The sequence below is a fragment of the Sceloporus undulatus genome, chromosome 2 (genome assembly GCF_019175285.1).
Source record: "Sceloporus undulatus isolate JIND9_A2432 ecotype Alabama chromosome 2, SceUnd_v1.1, whole genome shotgun sequence".
NCBI classification, from domain to species: domain Eukaryota; kingdom Metazoa; phylum Chordata; class Lepidosauria; order Squamata; family Phrynosomatidae; genus Sceloporus; species Sceloporus undulatus.
In genome coordinates this window covers 322,881,373-322,902,477 of record NC_056523.1, presented here as the reverse complement: position 1 = coordinate 322,902,477, position 21,105 = coordinate 322,881,373, and the positions used below count along the sequence as shown (strand labels likewise).

The 21,105-nt window shown below is 42.4% G+C and overlaps 1 protein-coding gene across 2 annotated transcripts in view; it reads left to right on the top strand.

The window, feature by feature from the left end:
* Positions 1-15,042: 15,042 nt before the first annotated feature.
* Positions 15,043-21,105, top strand: part of SLC14A1 (solute carrier family 14 member 1 (Kidd blood group)) — a 49,230-nt gene continuing 43,167 nt past the window's right edge. The window contains exon 1 of one of the 2 annotated variants that reach the window (XM_042452199.1): positions 15,043-15,104. The gene's annotated coding sequence lies outside the window, so the exon portion shown is untranslated. The remainder of the gene's footprint in view (positions 15,105-21,105) is intronic. The other variant, XM_042452198.1, reaches the window with a different exon arrangement.

Here is a 21,105-nt window from a genome sequence, read left to right as displayed (position 1 = left end):
AAAGTGGGGAAACACTAATGTTTTTACCTGAGAGACCACCTCTCTAGAAATCTGTAGGTTCTACAGCACAACTTTATGGTCAGCATCTTCCAGAAGTTGACATAGAATCACACTGGAGGACCTTCAAATACCTAGAGATGGGTTTTCTCTAGTAATAGCTAAGTCTCCTTGGGTCAACTTTTGGCAAAGTTGCACTGGAGGACCTAGAGATTCCTAGAGAGAACATATTAATCAAATCTGCAAATAATCTAATCTACAAATGTCAAAGATTATCAGAAGGGGGACAATTATTATTATTATTATTAACCTTTATTTATAAAGCGCTGTAAATTTACACAGCGCTGTACATACAATCTTTTTAATTGGACGGTTCCCTGCCCTCAGGCTTACAATCTAAAAAGACACGACACAAAAGGAGAAGGGAAAGGTGGTGGGGAAGGGGCCTCTCTAGTAGAATAATACATATAAAATACATAGCAATACAGGAAATGATTCAATAAAACAGACAACAAAAGAACAACAAAAAGCAAGTGACAATTATGCAATGCCTGGGAACGCTTCTCTGAACAGGATGCCCATCCTTATCCCATCTGTGACAGCAATCACATGAAAGACATTCAAACATTCACACTGATCTTGTCATTAAACTGTCAGTGAAGTGGAATTGCATTAACACATTCTTCCATTAATACAAAATGAAGGGCATGGATGAAACAATTCCACTTCAATGATGGGAAAATGACAGGATAAATACGACATCATGTGAAAGTCTTTCGCATGATCACAGTCAATTGCAGTTTAATGATGGGATGCTCGCGATGTCATATGACAATATTTTCGTAATTGCACTATAAAGACAGGACAAGGATGTCCCGTACCCTGTATGATAATCTTGAAAGCTGCAAATGTGTCTATAGCCATACTCAAAATACTTTCTCTCCCTATCTCTTTTCTTTTTCTTTTTCTGCTTCTCCCCTTTCTTTTCCCCCTTTTTCTATCTAGTTATACAGTGCACCTGCGCCATATACAAGCGTACCATATGCAGCTTTCAGCTTATGCTGAAGCCACACTACAGAAGTAGTAATGGTGTGGACACCTGTGGCATGCACACCACACCGAGATGCATGCACGAGCCCCATTGTTTTCTATGGGGCTCGCACATATGTGGTATTTCCCTTATGCGAGGGGGTCCAGAATGGATCCCCACATAATGGAAGGGAAGATTGTACAGTGTGCCCTTCTTTTATGTGGGGGATCCGCCACAGTGGTGTAGGGCGGCGGTGGCACACACTTGCCACAGGCGCATGCACCATTGTTTCTTCCAGCGCCCACTGCCACTTCTTCTGGCGCACGCCACCGCTTCTTCCGGCGCTGCTTTCAGCGTATGACGCAGGCACACTGTATTTTAAAATCTAAAAATTTTAAAGTCTAAATCCAACATTATGCTCTTTTGGCCCTTCCTCTCTGCAGTATTCTGACAAAACATGCTCTGGGGTAGGGCATGTTCTCTGACTATCTGGAGCAAGGTTTGGGGGGGGCTGCAGAGATGAGGGGAGATTGCAAGCCTCTCCCCCCTCCCTTTGCTGGATTTTGCTCTTGCATGAGGAAGAGTCATTTTTTGTTGCATCCATATAGGTTTCTAGGTCTCACCCTACCATGGGATAGATTTTGGATGCTTGGCATTGTTTGCTTTGCTTAATTCTGCAGCAGTTACCACCTTGGTTCTTTTCTATCCTGCCCAGTGCACACAAAAGAGTGGTTTTTGTTCCCTGATTAAATTTATGACTGCCTCTGTATGCAGCCTATCTTGAAGATGAACCTGTCTTTTTGCCATCATAAATAAGCCATTTTTTTATTAGCCAACTATCTGCTTTATAGGCATGAACTCTCCCAAAGTTGAAGTACATCTCTGGTAGAGTCTTCCAGGTGCCAGATGCAAAACATGTTCAGCCAGCCATAAATCTGAGATGAGTTTTACAGTCGCCTCTACACACACGCCTCCATCTCCCTGTCAGCTGTATTGCTGATGAACCAAAGCATATTTCAGGGAGGGGGGGTATGTGTTCCTTCTTCATTGTTTGATCCTTTAAGGAAAAACACCTGGGCCAAGATCCTGCATTGAGATGGGCTGTAACCTTACACTCACAAGTTGCATGATGAATGGGCCCATGTGTCACAGTGGTTTGTGTGTTGGACTATGACTTTGGAGACCAGAGTCAATCCACAGCTCACTCATGGAAACTCAGTGGGTGCTCTTGGCAAGTCACATGCTCTCAGCCTCAGAGGAAGGCAATGGTGAACCTCCTCTAAACAAAACTTGCCAAAAAACCCCAGGATAAGGTTGCCTTAGGATCATCATAAGTAGGAAATGACTTGAAGGCACACAACAGCAACAACAACAACAACAACAATAACAGACTGTAACACTGTACTACTGAATTTACACACAAATGTGAAACACACAATTGCAAAACTCCATGAAGATCTGCATGCAGAGTTTGCAATGTACCATATGCAATGGCACTACATGTACAATGGGAATGCGTGAATAATGGACCTGTGCAACTGTTCTTCTGAAACTTTGAAGTGAATATGGATACCCACATCAGATGTAAATGTTCAGCTGCTTCTGTAGGGAAAGTCACATGTGTATATGTTACTAGCAGGATGCCAGCCCTGCTTTGAAATTGCTGACTCAAGTCATTACTACACAAACACCATTCTCTCCACAATACTGTTTTAAAAAATGGAAACATACCAGTTTCAGAGCAGCCATTATAGCATGCCCTATCAATAACGCAACTGGGGATGCATCTGCCATCCCACTCCCTTCCTGACTCCCCCTTAACACCAATGGATCCAAGCACACAAAACAGTTTGAATTGCTATGTGCTTTCATTATATTCTGTAACCCCAAACTTTTCAGTCCTGTCAATAGTGCCATGCTGTGAACACCTTCAGTTTCTAGAATAAAGCTTTCTGTATTTCTGAAGCTTGTGTCTCTGAGCTGAAGGGATCCTGTACCTGACATCAGTGTCCAATGTGCAATGATGTGGACAGCACACAATATGCAGTGATGTGCAATCAGTGATGCAAAACCACATGCAAAACTCTGCTTTTGGAACCGTTGATGGATATGGGTATTTTGTGTGAGCCAGAAAAAGGTATAACTGTGTGCATAAGGGAATTTAATGTATGCAGTAAACACCACCAGGATGCCAGCTGTTACTTTTTGGAGTACAGCTCCCTGAAACTTCCAGCCAGCATATGATCACTCAGGTGTTTTAGGAAAATCACTCAGTTGTAGAACTCAGTTCCAGGCTGAATTATTGGAAGGGCCAAACTGATAATCACTGTTTTGAAGTCCCATTAATTTCAGCACAAGAGTTACAAGTGCATTGCACAGTCTCCAGGAGAACCTGATGGGAATTAATGGGGTTCCCAAGTTTGGCCAGATTGTGTTTGCCCCTTCTTCATTCCACCTAATTTGTTTTTATTGCTTTCAGCATATTTTTATTTATATGTTTAGGGTGTGAGAACCACACTTTCTTTAAAATTTCCTTTGTGGGGAAGAGAGAGAGAGAAGGAATTCTCTGTTACAGACATGCCTATGAGGGAATTGTATGGTCCTGGTGCTCTTTCCTACACCACAGTTATAATATATTGACTCCACCTTAACAGCCATGCCTGCATCCTATGAAATCCTGGGATTTGTAGTTTAGTGAAGCACTAGAACTCTCTGCCACAGAATTCTAAATGGCTCTATTTAAACTGCAGAGCTCAGGATTTTATCAGACGCTGCTATGCCAGTCAAAGTGGTACAATATTATAAACACAGGCCTGCACAACTGAGGGTCATAAAAACTTTTTTTAAAATATATGCTGGTTTTATAGGAATTTGATATTCTAAATCCAAAAATGACCTCAGATTTGCTGCATCATGTACAGCTTTTTCACAACATACATTGCTGTTTCTGTGTTGTAATACATGACAGAGTGAAATGATTCTGCAAAGAATTTATCCTGCAAAGTCTTCTAATAGATATTTGAAACACTTTAATTTGCTGATAGGAAACACAAATTCTGCTGAAAAGCTCTAAAAAAATTGAACTGGAACATCAGCATCCCCATTTAATCAAAGCTGAGTAACAAATTAATTAATAAAATATTGAATTTGTAAAAGAGCTGTGTGTGGCACAACATTTTTATTGTGCTCTTTTTCAAATTCAGCACCCAAAATTACATTACAAACAGCTACAATATTGAAAAAGGTGTTTTCATCGTAGGCCTGTGTCATTGTATAATGTAAATGGGCCCCTGGTCTTTAATGCTTTTCAACAGCCTGTGATGGCAAAATCTCCTCCATTGGCTTTAGGATCAGTGTTGTAGTGGAATTAGTCTCATGGGATTGCGGTCTAGGGACGTTTTTCATTGTTGGGGATGATAACACCATCCGTCACACAGCTGAGCTTTCTATATTTCCTCTGCATTTAGCAACAATGCTCATCAATATAGTTGCCATACAGAAATAGTTGGAATATTTTTTCCAATGAGAAACGGTTACTTCATTTCAAGATTGTGGAAGCTGAGTTCTGCAGGTGCTATCGTATGTGCATTGTGCACATACGATAGCATGTGTATGTGCATTTGGCTATGCATTAGTTGCACATTTAATGAGGGGAGTCCATTGCACAACCCTGCCATTAAATGCTGGGGATGGAAAGAATATTCAAAAATATTTGGAAACTGGTAGAAAAATGTGTTTCCAAAGTTTCAGGAAGCTGACGAGAAGAATCTTGGATCAACAAGAATCTTTGTAGTTCAGGACGTATTCTATGAAAAAATTGCATATTTTTTTCCAGAAAAAGCAGCATTTTGAACACAGAAAATAATATTTTGACACAGGAATATTATTATCTGCACAAAAAATTGTGTTTCTATACCAAAAACGTTGTTTTCTTTGCAAAAATACCATGTGTGTTTTAAACTCCTCTTCAAACTACAAACTAGGGATTCCACAGGGTGCAGTCATATTAGTTAAACTGGCTGTAATTATATAGTGAAGATACACTTGTTAACTTACAGCCTGTTAGTGACATTACATATGCATAAGTTGTGCTACATATATGGGACAAATTAGTCACCATAGTATGACAATGGTGGAAGTGAATTTGTGTAAACAGCAATGTTGTGCATTAAGGTTGCTCATTGTACTTTGTGCATTTGCTCACTGTGCATCGTGGTCATGAACTGGTGCCTTTGGGGTATTTAGGCACAGATGCAGAACACCAGGAACTGGTTGTTGCTACCAGGACATAGTTTACTTATTTATAATTTCAAGGATTTATATTTTTTGCATGCAGCCGGCAGAGGGAGCCAGAGACAAAGTTCTTAAAGTGAACTGAATTGAATTTGCAATCGACAGAAAATAATTTCTAAGCCTACACATGCCTACAAATTTTCCTATAAATCAGTCTCCAATGAGCCACTTAACCTCCAGGTCGAGCCCTAATAGTTCTGTTCACTTATTAACAAATCATGATTTTAGTGAAAGTTACTGTCTGATCTGCTTTAAATGTGACATTCAGTAAACAAATGTTTGTTGTTGTGTGCCTTCAAGTCATTTCCCACTTATAGCGAGCCTAAGGCAAACCTGCAGCAGGGTTTTCTTAGCAAGGTTTGTTCAGAGGACCTTTGCCCTTTGCCTTCCTCTGAGGCTGAGAGAAGATAACTTGCCTAAGGTCACACAGAAGAAATGATGAAACCACTTTAAATGTGGTAGCTTCATCCTATGGAACTCTAGGTTTTGTATTTTTACAAGGCTTTTAGCCAAAGAGTCCTGATGCCTCACAAAACTACAAATCCCAGAATTCCATAGGATGGAGCCATGGCAGTTAAAATGGTGTCAAACTGCATTATTTCTACAGTGTATATGCACCCTCAGTGTTTTGTGCTGTCATGGTATGTGTGACATGGCCATCAGAATGCTATGGAGACTTACAGTTCTATATATCTCTCTAGAAGAGATACTGAAACAGATTAAGTTTATCACACGGGGGTTGGGGAATGGGAAAGGCAGAACAGAAAGGAACGAAAATGGGGCAGAACGGGGGAAAACAAATTATCACATGGGAGAATGCCACCAATGCCTCCAGGAGTCCTCAATCTGTTCCCCATCCGTCCCATAGCAGCTGATTTTGAAGAACTGTTCAGGATCGTTCTTCAAAATTGGCTGCTATGGGATGGATTGGGAATGGATTGGGGGCTCCCGGCAGCATTGGCGGCATTCTCCTGTGCAATAAAATGCATTTCTCCCCGTTCCACTCCATTTCCGTTCCGCCCCGTTCCTGTCCCCCAAGCCCCATGCAATAAACTTAAGAGCCAAAAGGGCTGTGCACACCGGCGGGAAAGGCCATGTTCGGGACAGAGTCAGGGCACAGTGTGCATATGACACATGCTCTGGCTCTACCCCCAGGGTGACATGATGCTGCATACCACACCACACAGTGCTTGGTGTCACGGTGCTCCTCTGGCACTGCGTTCACATGATGCAGCACCAAAGGAACACCACAAAGCCATGGTGGCTAACACACCCTTTGCAGGATGCAAAACAGAGCTGCTTTTGGGGGCTCCTTTTTGCGCCTTGCAAAGGCCAGATCCAGTGGGCAGTTGCCACGGCCCTGATCTGGCTGTAAAAGGAGTGTTCTGCACAGCCCCAAAATCTGCAACTTTGCTGCAGAAATAAAACTGTTTGACACCACTTTGACTGCCAAGACTCTATCTTATAGAGTCCTGGGATTCTATTTTTTTTTTCTTTTTTAACAAAACATTTCAAAACCAAGAACAGAATGAGAAAGTCATTCACCTGTCAGCAGAAAGCTAGTAAGGACAGTGCCAGTTTAAGTTCTCTAAAGCTGCATCCCCACTGCAGAAATAATCCAGTTTGACACCACTTTAACTGCTATGGCTCAATGCTATAGAATTCTGGAATTTGTAGTTTTGTGAGACATTTAGGAGCTTATCGCTTGACGTTTTAAATTGTCTCCACAGGATGGAGGCGGGGATTATTGCACACTAAATCGCCACCAAATCACTGGCTGCCATCAGCCCAGGTCCAAGCCATGCTCTGTCAGCACTTTTTAGAAGTTGGAAAGCTTTCTGACTTCTAAAAAGTGGTGGCAGAGTGCGGCTTGGACCCAGCTGGGACACAGGCTGATGGTGGCTGGCAATTTGGCAGCAATTAAGTGTGCAATAATCCCCACCTCCACCCTGCGTCCTGGCTGCAGCCCAGGAGGCTGGAGGTAATTTAAAACACCAAGCGATAAGCTCCTTAGCCTTCTCTGTCAGAGAGTTCTAGTGTCCCAACAAACCTCCATAACTGCCATCCACCGGCCTGAGAGGGAGTTCACCAGGCAGGTCCAGCTCCATCAGGACTAGCCTGGAAGAAGGAAGAGCCCTCCCTCCAATCCATCTGCCTTGGTCCAGGCCTCAGAGGGAGAGAAGAACCACTTGACCTCATCCCCTTTCCCTCCAACATTCCCTTTTCCTTTTGTTTCATGTCTTTTAGATTGTAAGCCTGAGAGCAGGGAACTGTCTGATTAAAAATAATATTGTAAGCCGCCCTGAGAGCCATTAGGGCTGAAGGGCGGGATATAAATACCTAAATAAATAAAAATAAATAAATACAGTTCCCAGAATTCTGTAGCATTGCACCATGGTAGTTAAAGTGGTGTCAAACTGGATTATTTCTGCATTGCGGATGCAACCAGAGAAGGCAGAACCAGAGCCTGGGGCAGCAACAGAGAAGTCCCTGGCACATTTTTCCCACCAGAGGTACTTGTGAGGGTGGTGGGACAGAGATCAAGATCTTCCCAGAAGATCTCAAAACATGCCCAGGTTCATATAAAAGATGAAGAGCATCTCAGGAAAGAAAAGATGGAAGCCCAAATTCACAGGGATTCCAAAAGCCAGGTTTTCAAGAACTCAGCACCCCAAAATGTCACCCAGGATTCTCATATGAGAGAATATGGTCCTTCAAATAACCTGGACCAGAAAGTGAGAGGGAGAGACAAACTAGAACAACAATAGCTATTATTTCCATGTGTGGATTTGTGAATGTTATTGCTTGCTTGACCTTATCTTCTTCAATGATGCCACTGATAAACCTTTTTAATTCCTTCCCCTTGTAAAAAGGCAAGAATTATTAAAATGTTCTGTCCTCAGCCATGCTAGGCAACTGTGAGAAAGGCAGGAATAAAAGTGGCTGAAGTTCACTATGTCAGGTAACATGGCCCCGATTGAGCAGGGATGGTGTGCAGTTTTTGCATTGTTTTGCAAGTTTAAATAAAAATAATAATGTTTATTTATAATGCCCTTTCCACCATGGGGCAGAACATCAAAGATATGTAATCAAAAATATAATACTATAAAACGCTAAAATATTAAAATAATGTCATACTAAAATAAACTCCTTATCAGTCACTATCCATCTTGGTGACCTTAGATTTAGCATGGGACCAGAGGCCTGTATCCATTTAAAGCTTTGTTAGTCCATGTGAATCCCAGTCCTAAACTAAAGATGGGATGAGGAGGATGAGGTTGATGAGGATGATAACAATTATTATTTGTATGTCTTATCATTTGTTTTTGCTGTGTGCTTTCAAGTCATTTTCACTTATGGTGACCCTAAGAAGAACCTATCAGAGAATTCTCTTGGCAATTTTCTTCAGAGGGGGTTTGCCATTGCCATCCTTTGAGAGAGTGTGACTTGCCCATGGCCACCCAGTGGATTTCCATGGCTGAGCATCATTTATATATCTACTTATTCATTTCTTTTAGATCCCGCTGTTCTCTAACATGAGACTCAAAACAGTTTGCCACAAGTTAAAACAAAACTAAAACAAAAATAACTTTTTAAAAGCCATTCATACAAACATTAAAAAACAATTAAACAACAATTATATTTTAAAAAACAAAATTCAAATCAGTTTTAAAAATACTTATACAAATCTGTTGTTGTTGTTGTTGTTGTGTGCCTTCAAGTCAGTTCTGACTTATAAAGACCCTGAAATGAACCTATCCTTGGGTTTCCTTGGCAACACTTGTTCAGAGGAGGTTTGCTATTGCCTTCCCTTGAGGCTGACAGAGTGTGACTTGCCCAGGGTCACCCAGGAGGTTTCCATGGCCAACCAGGGAATCAAACCCTGGACTCCATAGTCATGGAGATTATCACACAGAGATAGGATAGGAACAGGATGACTCCCCTGTCCCTATCCCATCCATGACAGCAATTGTGCAAAAGGCTTTCAGATCATATGGCTGATCCTGTCATTATCTTGTCATCAAAGTGGTATTGCATTAATGGTTTACTCTCATTAATGCAAAATGCTGGGCAATGCCACTCCATGACGGGACAATGAGAGGACAATGATAGGATCAATGTGATATCTGAAAGTATTTCATGTGATCGCTGTCACTTGCGCTTTCTGGACAGGATAATGTCCGGATAAGCATGACATCATCTGAAAGTCCTTCCTGCAGTCGCACAGGAAGGATGGGACAGGGATGGGACAAGGATGGAACAACGACATCCTGTCCCCTGTGGGATAATCTCCCCAGTCCAACACCAAACCACTACACTCTCACAAACACAACATACTCCATTAAAGGTTCTGTCTAATGAAACAAATGAAAAACCAAAGGCCCGTCTAAATGAAAAGGTCTTTGCCTGCTGGCAGAAAGACAGTCAGGAGGGATCCAACTGGATTGCCAGTGGAAGGGAGTTCCACAGCCCAGGAGCAGCTACTGAGAATGCTTTCTCCTGTGTTCTCACCAAATGTTTCTGTGATGGCAATGGGACTGAGAGAAAACCCTTCCCTGCGGATTTTAAAACTTGGGCTGTGTCATATAGGGAGATACTATTTTTCAGATAGCCAGGATCCAAATCATGTTGTGCTTTAAGGGTCATAATGAGCATTTTTTTATTCTTCCTGGAAATGGAGCAGTAACCAGTGGAACTGTTTCAACAAGGGTAGCTATATGATCCCTGTAATGAGCCTGACTGAAGCATTTCAGACCTGCTGAAGTTTCTGAACAAATTCTAAGGGCAGCCCCATGTAAAACATGTTACAGTGATCCATCCAGAATGCAATCAAGGATCATACTTCCAAGATCCTGAAGTCTAAAGACTTGAAATAGGAAAATGGCAAAGATGACAAAACTCATTAGAGTCATATGGTTGAGAAATGACAAGAGGAGGAGAAGCAGTGCTGTCACTAGGGTTGGTGTCACCCAGTGTGGTAACTTATGGAGTCACACACACCCCATTGACCTCCTTCCATACCACACTGTACAGAATCCTTAGTAATTTTTTTGGTATTATTTTTACTTATAAATTGTAATTCCCATATATCACTGAATGTAATGGCAACAGTTAGCAATAGCAATAGCAAGGAGTGGGGATCCTGCATCAGGTATCACCCAGTATGGGGGGGTGAGACTATGGGCCGGAGAAACAGCCACATTGGCAGAAGAAATGGCTGTGCAAACTGGGGGAAGCACTACATGGGCTGAGAAATGGCCATGCAGGCCATGGAAATGGCTGCCCACCATCTGCCTGGGCCAGAGGACTCCCCCCCCCGAGGCCTGTAGACCCCTCAAGGCCCCGAGTGACACCTACGTGGGCCCAAATGACACCCACACAGGCCCAAGGAGCGCCTGTGGGAGGGGAAGGGGCCGACTGGGTGTCAACCTTTTCTTCTAGGGTATCTCCTCCTTCTGGGATGTCATCGGTGCAGTCTGCACCTGCCACACACACCCAATGATGCCACTAATAGCAAGTATATTTCTATACCACTTATCAGTGAACTCAGCACTCTCTAAGTGGTTTACAGTGTGTAAGGCAATTGCCCCCCAGCAAACTGGGTACTGATTTTACCAACCTACAAAAACATGGAAGACTGAGTGGACCTTGGAGACCTCCTCTAGGAATTCCAAGTAAGTGAAATTCCACAATTGTAATTGATGCACAGTCAAGCCAGCATGGGGTAGTGATTTGAGTAATAAACTCTGGAGACCAGGTTTTGAATTGCCCCTCAACTGTGGAAACCCACTTGAGCAAGTCACTCTCTCTCAACCCTCCCTGAACAAATTTTGCCAAGGAACCCCCATGATAGATTCACTTTAGGGCCACCATAAGTTGGAAAGGACTTGAAGGCATACAACAGCAACAAAACTGTTACACATGCAGGAACGACTTATGGGTTCTTCAGTGTACCACTTTTTTCACTGGGATTGGAGAACAGCAAACATGTTCACAGATCAGAATGTAGTGGAGTCTCCTTCTTTGGAGGTCTTTAAACAGAGAATGGATGGCCATCTGTCGGGGTGCTTTGATTGTGTGTTCCAGCATGGCAGGGGGTTGGACTGGATGGCCCTGGTGGTCTCTTCTATTATCCACGATCTGTAGCATAGTGTCAGTATCCAGAAGAAGGGTGGTGTAGTGCAACCAACACTCAACCACATGGGTATAAACCTTGGAGATTACTTCATTACATCCAAGGTATTTTGGTCCAGTGCAAGATTGATTGCAACTGATAATAAAGGCCAAAGTCTTTTATTCAGGCCAGGGTTGCCTCTCTTTATTAACAGTCTGCTCAGCCTCCTCCCTTTGAATTACAGGTCAATTAATAATAAATAATAATAAACTAAATAAACTTTTTATTTGTATCCCGCTCCTTCCCAAGATCAGGGCGGCTTACAGCAATAGATAAAAACAATACAATACACGACAATAAAATCAAAATCACATACACATTATACAAAAAATTAAACAGACTAAAAGCCCCATTAGCCCATCCTCTTTGCCACAGGAGAGGAGGGAGGCCCATAGGAATTTAAACAGGGAATGCTTGCTGGAATAAAAAGGTCTTTAGATCCTTTTTGAATTGGGCCAGGGAGGTAGCCGAGCGGAGCTCAGTGGGCAGCGCATTCCAAAGGGCCGGGGCGGCGATGGAGAATGTCCTCCTCGTGGTGGAGGTGAGCCTGGCCCCAGGCACCTTCAGTAATTGCTGCCCAGATGTTCTGAGGGTGCGGGACGGAATATACGGGGAGAGGCAGTCCTTCAGGTATCCTGGGCCCAAGCCATTTAGGGCTTTATAGGTAATTACCAACGCCTTATATTGGGCCCGGAAGCGAATAGGCAGCCAATGAAGATCTTTCATTGTTTTACAGAAAAGGAATCTAAGGTCAATCTCCAGGGACAACAGTTGCAGAGTTGTGAGGGTGAAAGAATTTATTGGCTGTGGTTAGGAGGAACTAGCATTCCAAGATAATACCATGGTTTGTTACATAACATGCTGTATTGTGTCCAGGATGCCTGCAAGACTGTCTCCTCCTATATGAGCCTGCCCAGAAACTGAGATCTATACCACCGACTTGCTTGCATGTCCCATCACTCAGAAAGGCTAGATTTTGAGTACTTAAGACAGTAGTGACACTTCAACTGTGAAACCCCTCTCAAATGAAATCAGGCTAGCTTCATCCTTGTTGAGAATCCTTGTAAAGAATCCAGCAAGTAAATAAAACTGTAAATCTGATCTTTGAGGTTTTTTTTTTAAAAAACTACATCTATTTAAATTTCATCTATGAAATGTTGTAGGGCATGATAATTATTTGTAGCACGTAATTCACTGGGATTGTGAAGACATCCACTGTGCCTTCCCCTTTGCAAAATGAAACAACAAGCTAGCACATTGGCAGATACCAATTAGATTACATAATGCTGGAATTCAGCAGAACAATGGTTTAGCACAATCACCACTTAACTGTGTGAGTAGATTTTACACTATGGGAACATGATGTAAGATCTGAGCCATTGTTTTCACATATTTTAAGGACATTGGTAGTCAGGAACGTGTTTAATAAATAACAGAGAAATAACCACTGTTCACCTGCTATTATCCAGGGGATGGAAACGAACAGTGGGCCAAGGGTATGTCTCAAAGGCTTCTGCTGTAGACCAAGACCTTCAGAAGAATGACTCTCTGGCATAATCAAGCCATAGATGGTGGCCAGTGATTGTGGGAGAGGGGGAACAAAATCTCGAACTAGTGTTTGTGGCCCTTCAGAAGCAAAAGAAGCAAAAACTGAGGAGTGTCAAATGAAATCCACAGAAGAACCAAGAAACACATATCAGAATAGAATCATGGAATCACAGAACCTTTTGGCTGGAAGGGGCCTCAAAGGCCATCAAGGCAAAGCCTCTGCTTGGTCCCACTAGTTCACGCATTAGCCAACAGTCAAACACGCTGTAGCTGTTTTCATAGCACCTATTGAGCGGAAAAGTACTTTTCACTTGAGTAATTCAGCAATGGAGTGGGGAGAGGATGGGACCAAATCTTGCCCTTCCTAAATTTACAGCGCATTATAAATAAAGGTTAATAATAATAATAATAATAGTAGTAGTAGTAGTAGTAGTAGTAGTAGTAGAAGAAGACTCTGTGAAAAGCAAACTGCAGCGGTTTCTCTTAGCTTGACTGTCCTTCATTAATAACTTTCCCATCTTGACCATACTCTGATGTCACTTAGCCACAGGTTTCCCAGTTTTCATCTGAGAAATATTGGGGCATATGTGCAAGGAGTCTTCCACAAGACATTGTACGTGCGGTGGCCACAGAGAATGCATTTTCTGTATAAAGTTGTATTCTATGCTGATCAAGCACAAAACTCTCCCAGCATTCATAGTTTTTGTGGGTTTTTTGGGCTATGTAGCCATGTTCTAGAAGAGTTTATTCCTGATGTTTCGCCAGCATCTTCTAGAACATGGCTTCATATCCCGCAAAACCCACCAAAAACTATGGTTGCCAACCATGAAAGCCTTTGATCTCCCAGCATTCATACACTGAAGCTGTGGAAGGCTACAGCTACTCTTTCTTCCCCAGCTGCACAACAACAACCAGATAAGGAACACTCTTCCAGCCAGTTTGTAGTTGGAAGACAGAGGTACACCTTGGTGCCATCTGTCTACCATTGTGTAACAGAAAGGAAAGGATCCATCACCTTTCCAGACTACTCTGTGATAGCAACAGATGCTCCTTTCTCTCCAGTTGCACAACAGCCGCTGGATGGCACTTTGATGTATTTCCCCTCCCTGGCCACAGAATTGTGCTGCCCACTGCTATTCTGCAGTTTATGCACTTTGTTGCATAAGGAGCTAATAAACACCTCCTTGCACAACATTTAGAAAAGTATGTACTCTGGGTAACTCTCCAGCATAAACTACAAGATAATACCAGCCTGGGTACATTGTAACTCAGTTCTGGTTGCTCTGAATCATAATTTAATTCTATGATGTCCTCCTCAGGATTCTTTCAGCTCCCCAATTCCTCACCCTGTCACTGAGTCCTTGCTGGAAGATGCTTAAAAAGTCTTCCAAAAAAAATTTAGAACTGACTATTGGTAGGGGTTCAACATTTTAATCTAGGATTCTTCCATTTTGTAGCTGGAGATGATGGGATTAAAATTTGCAAAGGAAACAAGGACTGTGCAGATCTGACTTGATCCCTCCCCTAGCATGGCATTCAGTTTTTATATAGCTTGAATGGACAATGAGTCTGATTCAGCCCAATGCAAGCACTTTTAAGTCCTGCGGGTTTCAATAGTAGAGTCTTAATGATTCACTTAGCTCTCCCAGAAAAGGTCCTAACACATCGGGCTGAATTGCCTTGTGAGTTTCTCTGTTTCTGTATAACATCAGGAAATTCTTGATGGCATACACAAAGAAGTTGAAGGAAAACTGCAAAGATTGCAAGAAGAAAGAGTTTGAGTTTGGGGCAGGGGGTTTGTAAGCCAAAAAGTTACCAAAAAAGAAAGAAAAAGAAAAGAGCAAGACAAAGTGTTCTTTTCATAATAATCTTGAGGAATCCAGGTGTCAGTTGGAGGAGGACTGCCCTGCCATGATGATATATTCTATCTTCCAAGTTGTTATGGGCTCCATAAAGTGGTGTAATGCATGTGCTCTTCCACTATCAGTCTCCTTGCACGCTCTCAGTAAGCAATAAACTTGATAGAGCAGACAAGCTTCCTGGCTGGACAGCAGCTCAAAGGTAAGAGGAGCTGGCTTTTCCTTGCTTTTTTAAATGCAGAATCATAATTTAATTCTATGATGTCCTCCTCAGGATTCTTTTAGCTGCCCAATTCCTCACCCTGTCACTGAGTCCTTGCTGGAAGATGCTTAAAAAGTCTTCCAAAAAAAATTAGAATGAATTGGTGGTACAAATCTATTAGCACACTGGTCAGTAAGTGCCATTGAACTCAGTGGGATCCCTATGTAAATTCGTATATAATACCTATAGACAAAGACTATAGGCAGGTGGTTATGTAGTTTTCCAATGCATGAGAATTGCCCACTGCCAGACTGACTGGAGTCACAATCCTAGGAAAAATATTTTATTTTACAGTGGAGTTTACTTCTGAGTAAATACACTTCAGGTTCTACTTCACAGCTCACATCTCTGTTGCTCTTATTATTGCCTAGGAGAAACAACCGGTAGAAAGAGATAAGAGGCAGAAGATAGAGGGGAAATACTTAAAGCTGAGATAAGTCTTTGGAAGCTGAAATGTTTTGCATTTCTGTTCATGCTGAATCTTTAGCAAGGCATAGTCTGGGCTTTAAAGAAATGGCTTTGTTTTTAAGGCATTCCACTTCATAGGGAAAATTGTGAGTGAAATCACCCTCACAGACGAAACAGTTTGTAAGACTCACTAAGACATGGAAGGCTCTACAGTTGTGAGATTTTTTTCTGCTGTAAGTATTTAGCAGCATTACCAGGAAAGAGGTTTAATAGATTTCAGCATAATAATGCTGGATTAAATGGGGATATAGCCAGTGCTTTATGGCAAGGTTGGGGAAACAACAGTTTGTATCTCACGTGTGGGTTTTTTGCAGTCCTGTAAATACCCCAAATACCCCTCCAAACTACTATGGATACAAACAACCCAAACTTACATGTTTTCAGAAGAACAAAATGCCCATAAAATGCTCCAAACCCTGGGGCCACATTGGACATCAAAATACCTTCAAATACCTTTTCCTTTCCCTTCCAAATAGGGGATCTTAAACCATCACACATCACCCAAAAACCCAGAAGTGCAAACTGGATGGTTAAACAAACAGACTTGCAATCATTTCCAAAATGCCTTCCTGCCCAATTTCCTGCCAAAAATGCACAAAAAGACAAAATACATTTTTACACCACAGGGGTAAAATTGACACCTGTCACAGTTGCACCTCCTTTCCCCCCAAAATCTACAAGATCATTAAAAACAGTAGCTCCGTATATATAGCAAAATCCATGCCAAGGCGTTTTAAGTAACTGTTTCCCAGGAGTCAACGTTCCTAATAAATAAGGAATACTGTTGCATGCTGAGTGATTTGCTTCTCTAGAGACTGTGAAAATTTCATTTCTTCTCAACTTTTTAATCATAGCTTGTCTAAATTTGTGAATTTCTTCATATTTGACATGGAAGAAACTTGAAGGTTTTTTTATTTTAAAAAAATGAATATAGGAGAAAAACAGATTGACATACTGTATAGATCAATGCCAAGAAGTCTGCATGCTTCGTTCTCAAAACTCTTGGTCTGAATCCTTGAGTATTCAACCACTTTAGTGGTGAAGTTAGGGTTGCCACCTCTTCTTTATCCTCATCATTAATACCTATGAAGCAGGCCAACACTGCAGAAATAATGCTCTTTGACACTGCTTTAACTGGCATGGCTCAATACTATGGAATTTTAGGATTTGCAGTTTTATGAGGTATTTAGCCTTCTCTGTCAGAGAGCTCTGGAGCCACAGCAGACTGCAAATCTCTAGATTCCATGTCATCGAGCCACAGCAGTTAAAGTGGTGTGAAACATCATTATTTCTGCAGTACAGATGCAGCCATGGTGCTTTCTATGGCCTGTTACAAACGGGCAGGAAAGTACGCGCGGAGCGCGTACTAGGGTTAGAAAGGGGCGGTGCTTCCACACCCCCTAACCCTAGTGCGTGCTCCACGTGCACAAAATGGCGGCGGCCATTCCACACGGCCACCGCCATGAGGATGTCACGACCACGCCACCTCTATATGGGGCGGCACGGACGTGACATCCTCGCTCCGCGCCAGGGCGCTTAGTGCGCCCTTAGCGCGGAGCAGGAAGGAGCTCTGTTTCGGAGCTCCTTCCTGGTTTGGTCTGCTGGGCACAGCCTTCACACGGCTGCGCCCAGCGGACCAAACGAGTTTCTCCTCCTCCCCGCCACCGCAGGGTGTCCTTGTGGCTTGAAGCCCCAGGGACACCCCTTTTCAGGCTGCGGAGAAGCGGCCTTTTGCCACTTCCCCGCAGTCTGGAAAGCGGCGGATCGGGGCCTCAGCGGCTGCCGGTCTAACCACTGAGGCCCTGATACACCGGGGAAAGGGGCGGGTGCAGCTCGCCCCAATCAGGCGGTCTGTAACCCGCCAACAAAGCAAATAGTAGTAACTATTGAATTTGGCTGATGCAAATGGTGAATGTTTTCACTTCAGTTTGTTTTGGATAAGAATTTGTGCCCCCGCCCCAAAAAAAGTGTAGGCATATTTGAGATGCACAGAATCTTTTTTTTTAAGGCAAACATGGGAAAAAGCATAAGAGATCAAAAAGAGGGAAAGGAGGGGGAGAAAAAAGGGAAATGGTAGCACTTTTAAGATTGATTTTTATTTTAGCATGCAAAAGAACATTTCTTTTCTTCCAGAGTGGGGAGAAAACTACCATGATTATTCATCCTCATATGCAAGAATGAAATAGTAAAGGATTTGCAGTGGGCCCTTGGTATCCACTATGGTTTGGTTCCAGGACTCACCCACACAGATGCTCAAGTCCCAGCATATCCAATGGCATAATAAAATTGTGTCTCTTTTATAAAAAGGGAAAATCAAAGTTTGATTGTGGAGGGAGGAATTGAATATTTTCAAGCTGTGAATGGTGGAATCCATGGATGCAGAATCTGTGGCTACGGAGGACCAAATGTATGTCTCTACCTCATGGTCTCCCCAAAATATCACAAATACAAGAAAGGGGGAAATTTTAAAATAATATTTTTTAATTTCTTTATAACATTTTTTTTAAAAAATGATTTTTTTAAAAAATGAAACCTGGGACGTCGCCTTTCTATTCTCAATTAGCCTTGCCCACTCATACCATCTCTTCAGCATTTTAAAGGGACACAGGTGAATTTCACAGCCCACTTCTGCCAAAAGGCAAATGTTTAGGGAGCAATGATGTCACCCCCCACTAGAGTGTCACCAGGTGCTTCTCATAACTCCCTAGTGATTCCTCTGGGCTCCAGTATCCTCACCCAAACAGCTTATTTTCCTTCAAAATAAACATAGTAGGATGAAATTCTGTTGGCACAGTATTCCAATAGCTCAGGTTCTTCTAGAGCAGTGGTTCTCAACCTGTGGATCATGACCCGTTTGAGGGTCAAACAACCCTTTCACAAGGAGTTGCCTAAGACCATTGGAAAACACATATTTCTGATGGTCTTAGGAACTGAGAAACCACAGTTTTATGGTTGGGGGGTCACCACAACATGAGGAACTGTATTAAAGGGTCGTGGCATTAGGAAGGTTGAGAACCACTGTTCTAGAGTCTCTGTGGTGGTGAGGGAAGGCAGATGAAGCCTCCTGCCTCCAAGCAGCCTGTTTCTCCAATGACTTTCTTCCAAACCCCATGTTGTTTTTTTAGGGTAGCCAGATCTCAGGGCCTGGCCTTTCTTCACTGGTCCTCAGGGCAAGAGGGAGGAATCTCAGGACAAGAGGAGTGCCTTTTGTTTGTGTAGCATGGCCTCTACAACTGTGGGTTGTGATGCTGGAATCATACTTAATAATAGGGATGTGGTGGCTCAGTGGTTAATACAATGGAGATTATCACACAGAGGAGGCAAGCTTTCTCCTCTCATCATTAAATTGTCATTAAACTGTGTTAATCGCATGATTGGGGGGAAGATTATCACATTCCCATGTGCTTGTCCCGGTCTTGTCCCATCTGTAAACAGTAATAGGCCCATCATTTGGTATTAACAGGAGTTTCCATTACTATCAAATGACGCCTCCATTACTATTTACAAATGGGACAAGAATGGGATAAGCATGCAGGGTGTGATAATCTTCCCCTGATCATGCAATTAACAGGATTTAATGATGGGAGGAGGACACTGGACTCCCGTGTGATAAAGTCCGCTAACTGACGATTACAGGATCGGCAGTTAGGCAGTTTGCGGCCCAAATCCCGTGTGATGGAATGAGCTCCCATCACTAGTCCCAGCCTCTGCCAACCTAGCAGTTCAAAAGCATGTAAAAGTGCAAGAAGATAAATAGGTACCACTTGGGAAGGTAACAGTGTTCCGTATAGTCATGTTGGTCACATGGTCAGAGTTGTCTGACAATGCTTCTTCTTCGGCTTAGTAATAGAGATGAGCATCGCCCACTACATCAAACATGAGTTGACAACTTTGTCAAAGGGGAAACTGTTACCTTTTAATCATGTTTAATAGCATCACTAGGAGCACCCTGTGATATCACAATGGGTCATACCTAGGACTTAGGAATCTCAGGGCCTGGAATGGTCCTGCCACTGCCTACACTGGCAAAGTTACACTAACTGAGTCCACTCTAGTTATGGCATTAAGCATCCTTCCTCAAATAGAAGCTAACATCACATTTCGGGTAGGCCTGCCCTGCCATGAAGTAGATAGCTCCCACACCCTTGTTGTATTTTTACCTGTATATCTGGTTTTTATGATTTTCATTAGGTTTGTTTACCTTTAAAAAATGAAGTTTTTTACAAGCAAAAGGTCGGAAAAAGTTGACTGACCTGGCCTCCTCAGCCTGTTGTTAAACCTCTTTGTCGCATGTGTGCTTCATTTCTTTTCACCTGATGCTTTGTGACTAAAATTGAGACTTTTTTTAAATGGCAATTTCCACACTGCAGAGTTACAGCACTTTGAAACCACTTTAAGTGTAATGGCAGCTTCCTACAGAATCCAGGGATTTGCCTTGGTGAGGCACTAGAGTTCCTTGGTGAAGAATACTAAATATCATATGAAACTAAAAATTTTACAGTTCCATAGGATGCAGCCACAGAAGTTAAAAATGATACTGAAGTGCTTTATTGTATAGTGTGAGACCAGAGTTACAGCTTGCCCCTTAGAGAGAGCAACTGGGTCAGCCTCACAATTTTGTGATCAATAGGTGTTGGCTGGTAGATGCACAACTATGGAAGTGGTGAATTCTCTCTGGATTTATTGTTGTTCATCCCAGAGCGCATAGGATGAATTAGAGTCCTGCCCCAGAAGAGTTCCCATTAAACATGAAACAACTGTGGGAAGAATGGTGGTAAAATTTGCTTCCCCTGCATATTTTGTGAGCAAAATGCATTTTTTTTGCACAGGATTCAGAGTACACAATATATATTTCCTGCACCCAAAAAAAAAAAAAAAAGGAGAAGAAGAAACAAAAGAAAGGAAAGAAAAAGAAAAAGAAAAGAAAAGTGTTTTCTGTGCAGGAAAACCATGTTTATATTTACCCAAAACAAATTTTCTCCTACCAAGCCTTGGAGTACAAATCATGCTCAAAAATTGCACAGAGACCCTGTTTGCTCACCGAACAGGGACAAAATTGCATGCAGGAATGAAAGAAATAAAGATTTCCATCCCTACTGTAAACCAGGAGTGAGAGTTTAAGCTTGTAGAATCTCCTCTGTTTTTTACTACAACCTCACTAGGTCCATCTGATGTGAAATAGCATCTGGGTGGGTGTGTGGGACAATATATTCTTAGCATTAATGGAAAGAGTGTCAGTGAGCATATGCTGAATCCAGGAAATTGTTCATGATCACCATAGTCCCTGGTTTTCCCTACTCCAAGATTCCCTGCATCTCAGCAGCCTGGTTTGGTATGCGGTAGATGTTTCTTGTTTGTTGTCTTTGTTCATTAGTTGGAAGCCATTGGCTTGAATCTTGTTGTTAGCATTAACTGGGGCAGACCCATTGAATCAATTTACAGAGGTGTTTGCTTATTATTTAGCAATAAATTC